At 43.2% G+C, this 6,815-nt stretch overlaps 1 protein-coding gene across 2 annotated transcripts in view; it reads left to right on the top strand.

The window, feature by feature from the left end:
- Positions 1-541: 541 nt before the first annotated feature.
- RASGEF1A (RasGEF domain family member 1A) overlaps positions 542-6,815 on the top strand; it is a 174,889-nt gene continuing 168,615 nt past the window's right edge. For both annotated transcript variants that reach the window (XM_032981980.2, XM_032981978.2), the window contains exon 1: positions 542-868. The gene's annotated coding sequence lies outside the window, so the exon portion shown is untranslated. The remainder of the gene's footprint in view (positions 869-6,815) is intronic.

Here is a 6,815-nt window from a genome sequence, read left to right as displayed (position 1 = left end):
ACCAGCCGTGTTTCCCCAGAGAAATTTCTGCCCCTTAGCACAATGTTACCCACTCCAACAACTTGTTTTTTTCTCTTGAGAATTATTTCGGGAATCCCCAGGAAGGCTTCTGTCCCTAGCATGAACTTCTGATCTGCAGAGACACATCTGAGGATGATAAAACAGAGGCTCAGAAATCACCCCAACCTTCCTATTAGGAGTAACCATGAAATGTCTCCCTCACCAACAATCTTCTGTTCGATTTTGTGCTTCCCACCATCTTTTTTTTTTTTTCTGTTTCTTTCCCCTGATGCCAAGAACTACCGCCCTTGCCCTTGGTTTCCCACTTCAGATAGACAGCTTACAAAATTGCTGCACGAAACCCAAGTGCTGCTTTTCCCACAGCCACAAGACAGGCTTCACTCAACGCACTCTGCGCTCAGCATCCACGCCAGCCTCCAAGGGAGAGCGATCATCACTGTAATCGCCGAAATGCCGAGAGCTTCCCCTGCGCACAGACTGAGGCGAGGGCAGGGATGGGGGGGGGGGGTTTAGACCCAGAGCGCCCATCCCACATTAAAAAGTAACTTTTTACGTAGCGGGGCCGAGCAGCCGGCGGAGCCGGGGGGCGGCAGCCACATGGTACGTTCCTGCCTCTGCCGCCCCCGCCGGCGCTGCCCTCCCCTCTCCCCCCGCCGCGGGCTGCGGAATGGGACGCGCTCGCTCCCCGGCCAGCCGGCAGCTGTCAGAGCGCGGAGGCCGCCAGCAGCCGGTGCGAGGCGTGAGCCCACTCTCCCGTTTAGGATGACTCACTGGAATCTGGCACTCATCTCTCTTTTTCTGGTAGTGGACGGAGAACAACCCAAAAGCTACACTGGGCTAGACCAAGGTAAGAGATTTAAAAGTCCTTTTTTTTTTTTTTTTTTTTTTTAACCCCCGAAGCCGCCCGACGCTTTGAGGGTGCCAGGCTGTGTACAAAAGCTGGCGCTGGCCCCGGCGCGGTGGGTGCCCAGCGCCCGGCCCTCCGTGCCACCAGTGGGGCCTTTCTGGCGCGAACCCTGGGCGTGCCACCCGGCTACGCCCGCGGGGAGGGACGCCAGGTCCACGGAGAGCCTAGAGACTGCGTTTCCTCCCCTGAACGCAACTTTTACGGCAGCGCCAGCACCTGCTCCTGGGAATAACAAGAAGGTTCTCAATATTGCTAAATGCTCCGGCTTTTGTGTTCTGCCGCCGGGAACGTAGCGCATCAGGCTCCCGCCACGGGCTCCGTGCGGGATTCATTCCCACGGCGGTTGTTTCACCACTTTAACGAGTTGAAATTCCACAGTCCGCAGAAACGCTTCCCTGTCATTTCCCCTCCCTCTGGGGGGTTCCCACAGGCCCGTGCCGGCGCGGTCCGGCCGCCCGCCGGCAGCACCGCCACCAGCACCGCGCCGGGGCGCGGGCCGCGCGGCACGGCGGCTCCCGCCTGCCCCCCTCCCTGCCCTCCTCCTGCCGTGGAGCGAAAATTCGGTGGGGCGGGAGGGCTTCTGCAGAGCCAGTGCGTGTCTCTGGCACGGCAATTTAAAGCAGAAGGGAGAAGCTGCTTCGCCCAGTTCTGAAATCCTGGCAAATTCCCCTTCTTCCATTTTCTGAGGAGGTACAGTGCTTCGAGCAGAGTTACCTCAGCAGATTTCTGCTGGGGCTGATTGACAGTTTTTAGCTGTGGTTTTAATGAAAAGATTTCATTGAACGTCTGCAGCTTCATTTCTGTCAGTCCAATGCCTTTTACCAAATGACCGATTTGAGAGGGTGACACCTTTAAAATTAACCCAGCATCATGTTTTTCTAAATCTGTAGAGTATCAGACTAGACAGTGCACATTGCAGAATCGCACCATCTTACCTTTGGATCTTTACTGGTCTAACTGCATTGAAGACATTTGGGTTGTTTTACATGTTCTCTGTACTGTGGAAAATGTTGTAACTGTAACTAGATGTACCTATGTTTCTTATACAGTATTTTTTCTGCAATGTCTCACATGTTCTATTGGTCAGACCTCCTGTGTATTGGCAATCAGTTTATTAAGAGTTGAGTTTTAAACCCACAAAGAACTGCCCTGACATCATTGCTATGAAAAGGGATCTCTACTCAAAGACGATGACATGTCCCACATCAATCACATCTACAGAGATGACCAAACAGGTATCAGCTGTTGACACTGAACACCACTCAGCTTCCAGGTAGTCAGCAAGACCCACACTCTGTTGACCTAGCATGAATATTTTTGGAGTGAACTCAAAGATGGCAGTAATAAACACTCCCCTGAGTTATTGCTCCTCCATGCAATCTTTTAAATAGATTAGGGGAAAACAGATTCTTATCTCAGAGAATTTAAAAGACTTTCTTACAGATCTTCAGGAAGAGGTAGGACAATGGCTTAACTTGTCAGTATGGATTCTACCTCATTTTCCGTCAGAATATGGTACATTTTTCCACTTGATAGAAGTGGAAAGGGTTTACCAGTATTATGCTTTAAGATTATTTCTTATCCTTTGGACAATTGCAGAGACTTCAGTACTTTTTTTTTTTTTTTTTTTTTCATTTACCTTTTTTCTTTGCATTAGATATGATATCTGACTGCAGGGGTATCAGTTTTTTTCCTGGGAAAGTAACTCTAAAGTGCAGTTCAAACAACAGATCGTTGTGATTCTGTCTTTAAGCACTTGATAATATTCATGCTATTTATTTTTAAATTAGTAGCTATTTAATATATGCAAGGTCTTAGTCATTTGCTACTGCAGCACATGTCATAATCTCTGGGGTCTGAACAGCTATTTTTGAGCCTGTCTGGCTAATGTCTAGAATACAAAATTATTCTGTTAACAAGTTGGCTCTTTCTGTTTTATTTTCATCTCTTCAGAGACATCAGTATATTATCAGTTTTCATCAGTATGGCTCTTTTCAGGTGGAATCTTCGCCCATTTAAATGAAGGCGATCTATGGTGATAACAGTTTATTGTAACTTGGCAACAAGAGCTAAAAAAATCAAGTTACATCCATCACACATGCAACCCTTGAATTGTGCTGCCCCATACTCAGCAAATTAAACCCTTGAGATAAATGACATTCTAGACTTGTGGACCAGTCAGTTTAATATCATTAGCTGGGCTCGCCGGTTGTCCTAATTACAGAAGTCCAAGACTGCAGGAAGCAGCTGCAAAGTCAGCACATGTGCAAGGAGCTGTTTGTAAAGGAGAAGCACATGCTTTAATTTGAGGCTTCTTTGTTGCAACATGAATTATTAAGGAAAAGTATGGCATTTAATATCACTGTTGAAAAAATGGTCTGGCAACAGTCCAGGCGATAAGATTTGTATGGGTTTTATGGGGTTATCACTGGCCTTCCTGTGAAGCTTCAGTTCTGATGTAATATTTTCACTAAGAGAAGGAAGCAAGCCCTTCCAAAGCTGTTTAGCTATGAACAGGCTCTTGGGCCATTCAGTTACTGGTGGGCTGGAAGGACAGGAATAGGGAAATTAGTCTTACTGCTAGACAGCAGCTAGTGCAGTTTTACCTACTGTCCTACCTATCTCACTGCAAATAGAGAATCCACTATCAATGTAACTGCATGCTCAAGGGGCATAAGACACATCGCTGCTACACTAGAATCAGTAGTAAACATCCCTAAGACACAGAGATGCTCAACTCCAGAGCTCTGATTGAGCCTAAAAAGATTAGCCACACACCAGCTAACTGGAGTCAGGCAGCTGCTGTGATGGGTGGCCAGGGATCCCCTCAGTGCTGAGTGTCATGTCACTCTTGCCAGTTCACCTCCATAAACTGAAGTCAGGAAAGGCAAAAGTTTTGCTGTGGTTAGTTAAGTGGATTTAGTCTTGTAACTGATTTAATTTAGAAAGATGAAGGTTCAGTCAAGTTCTTCAGCTCAGAAAATCAGCTTAAATAGAAGCTGCTTCACTTCAGTTCTCATTTATTTCTATAGATTTCATTTGAAAGTAAAACCCCATCCAAAGATGAAGAGCTCTAATCAAATCAACAAGGTTTTACACATAAGGAACATAGTAGCTCTTGATAACAACCTCTAGAAAGGTATAAAATTCATCCCAACTACTTGATAAACCATACTCTTCTGCACACAGGCATACAAAGATGGCTGAAATTTTATTCTCCGCTGCAACAAACACACTTAGCCACTTTCATGGTTCACTGTTAATGTCACTGCAACTCAGGCAGCTGTAGCTCTATTCATTGCACACTGAACAGTCAAGACTACCTCCTCCTCATTGCACAGTACTTTGTTAAAAGGTAAACAAACAGTACCTACAGGTAACGTTTTGAACAGTTCTATTCATTAAAGTGGTATTTTAAGTTGAACTGTACACAGGCACTAGTTTTAGAACAGGGGACATTTCGCACACTTGCTATATTGCTTTCCAGGGACTTCTTGTAACATAGCCTCACCAATTAAGATCAAATCTAATCTTAGTCTAAGATCAAGGATGTTCATAGGGATGAAGGTAAGGCAAGTATGATATGCAAAACAGGCATCCAAGCCTTAGACATTACCCTCTGCTGAGAGCATGTTTCTTTGCTCAGAGTAAAGAAGTCCTGGTTTGAAACATCTTGTAAGTTAGGATTGAATGAATCTGTCAGAGAGATACTATTGCTTTTTCGGCCTCCAATTTTTGTATTGTTCAACAAACTTGACCGTGCTTTTGTAACATTTTCAGTGCAATAAAATTTGAACCTTAGACCACCTACACCAGTGAAGAGTACAACCAACTAAACCATAAAGGAGTATGTAAGAAATGTGTAGTGTATCTCAGGATACATGTGTGAAAGTAGTGTCAGAACCTAATATAAATACAAGGTAATATATCCATTTCAATGACAACGGAATTTTCACAGACTCTTTTTTAAAATAATGTCAGCAATTTTTAGTTTCGATTTAATTATTTGGAAAGGACTAATGCCTTGTTCATTAAAATCTGTATTATTTCTTTATTTATTCTAAACAGTGCTTTATATTTTCTCCTAGAAAAAACCCACAGATGGTGCAGTTTCCAATGCACCATTTTAGTTCTTTCTTGCTCAAGCAAAATAAAAACAGTACTGTGTTCACCACAAAGTAGCTTTTCCCATACTTTTGAACTCTGTCATATAATTTGGACTTGTGAAAACTGATGTCTTTCAACAAATGCAACAACAGAAAAATACTTTTTTTGTTCTTGTTAATTTCATTAGTATGTGAAAAGTCTTTTCACTCAGTATCAGCTTGCTTGTTTAATTTTCCTTTGACTGTAATTAAAATTTCCAAAATTATGAGGAAGTATATTATGAAGTATGCTAGGCATGTATTCCCTTTAGTTTTTGAGGCAATTTCATTATTGAGTTATTGGCTAGTTTAGGAATGCTGCATTAGAGAAAACCTGTGTGGATAAACTAGTAACAGTTCAAAGGGAAACACTTGTGAAAGCAAAGAGAAAGACTCTCTAGAGCAGTTCCAGTGGATGACACATCTGAAATTTATCTTAGGCATAATCTGAATTTTTGCCTATACTCAACAAGCTTTGTGTAGCTTTTCCTTCCTATTTGTCCTTGTGTCTTTCCCAACCTTGTCATGTTAATGGTGTGTATTTGAGAGAAATGTTCTTATTCCTGAGGGCACCAGCAATGTTGGGTAACGTTTAGCAAAGCGTGTACCATCCAAGTGATGCACAGGTTACACAGAGGACAATACCATGATCCACAAGGTAAAGCAACCAGAGTAAAAGCCATCCAGGAGCAGGTCTTACTAACAGAATTACCAAGACTGTTGGTTTATAAGGAAGCTTGGAGCCGGTATCCACACAAAACTTGAAGCCATGTAGCAAAGGACAAATTTGCATGCTGCAGAGATACTGGAATTTTACGGGACAAGACCAGTGCATCAAGATGTAAAAGGGCACAAAGAAAGCGTGTGGTGGAAACAGCAACTGAGGTATATAACACTCCATTACAGAGTTCTTTCCGTCTTTTGCAATGAAAAGACTCAAGTTTCTTTTCTAGGTCCTACAAGTCCTGTCATTAAATTTAAAATGATAAAATACTCAAAAATCATATGAACCTGTGTGCTGTGTATACATACATGTGCATGTATAACACCATAAGAGTTCCAGATACTAAAAAGGCAAATAACCACTCTCAAAACAGAAATACAACTGCAGCTTCACAAATCACATCTGATCATCTCTGAGGCAAGGTTGGAGGCAGAAATAATAATTTAAATAGGCATCCTCAGGTAAACAGATTAAAACATGGAAGCTTTAAGCAGACTAGCATTTCTTCAGTTCCTAAAGCACCTAAAAACTGCCTTGCTTACAACCACATCCTCACAACTTCACTATCACCACTCTATCATGCCTACTATACTGAATGTGTAGTAAATCAGAAATTATCCCATAAAACTCCAGGACACCATTCAGGTCATAAAACACATAAGACCCTGCTGTACCAGGACACAGTTCAGCCTTCCTTCTTGGGGACACCACTGCAGTGGTGTGCAGCAGAGCAATGCTATATCCTGCCAGGAGGCACCAAGAACTGTGCATACCCCATCTACCGCCCTTGGAGACCAGGGCAGAACAGAACTGGGAACTGACAAAAATATTAGGCTGAAGAAAGACAATCTGTATATTACCAGGAACTGGAGAAAGCGTCTGCTACATTATAGTTGTTAACTTCATTATAGCTGGTAACTGATTTGAAAGAAAAGGAAACAATACAGAAAGCCTTGTATTTCCAAGAAAGCCAATTAACTCTAGAGCTCGTTTCTTCACCAGGGAAATGGAAGAAAGA

Source organism: Tyto alba, unplaced genomic scaffold (assembly GCF_018691265.1).
Source record: "Tyto alba isolate M040663 unplaced genomic scaffold, T.alba_DEE_v4.0 Super-Scaffold_1, whole genome shotgun sequence".
Lineage (NCBI taxonomy): Eukaryota > Metazoa > Chordata > Aves > Strigiformes > Tytonidae > Tyto > Tyto alba.
The sequence above is the reverse complement of the archived record's forward strand: the minus strand, read 5'-3'. Positions and strand labels throughout refer to the sequence as shown.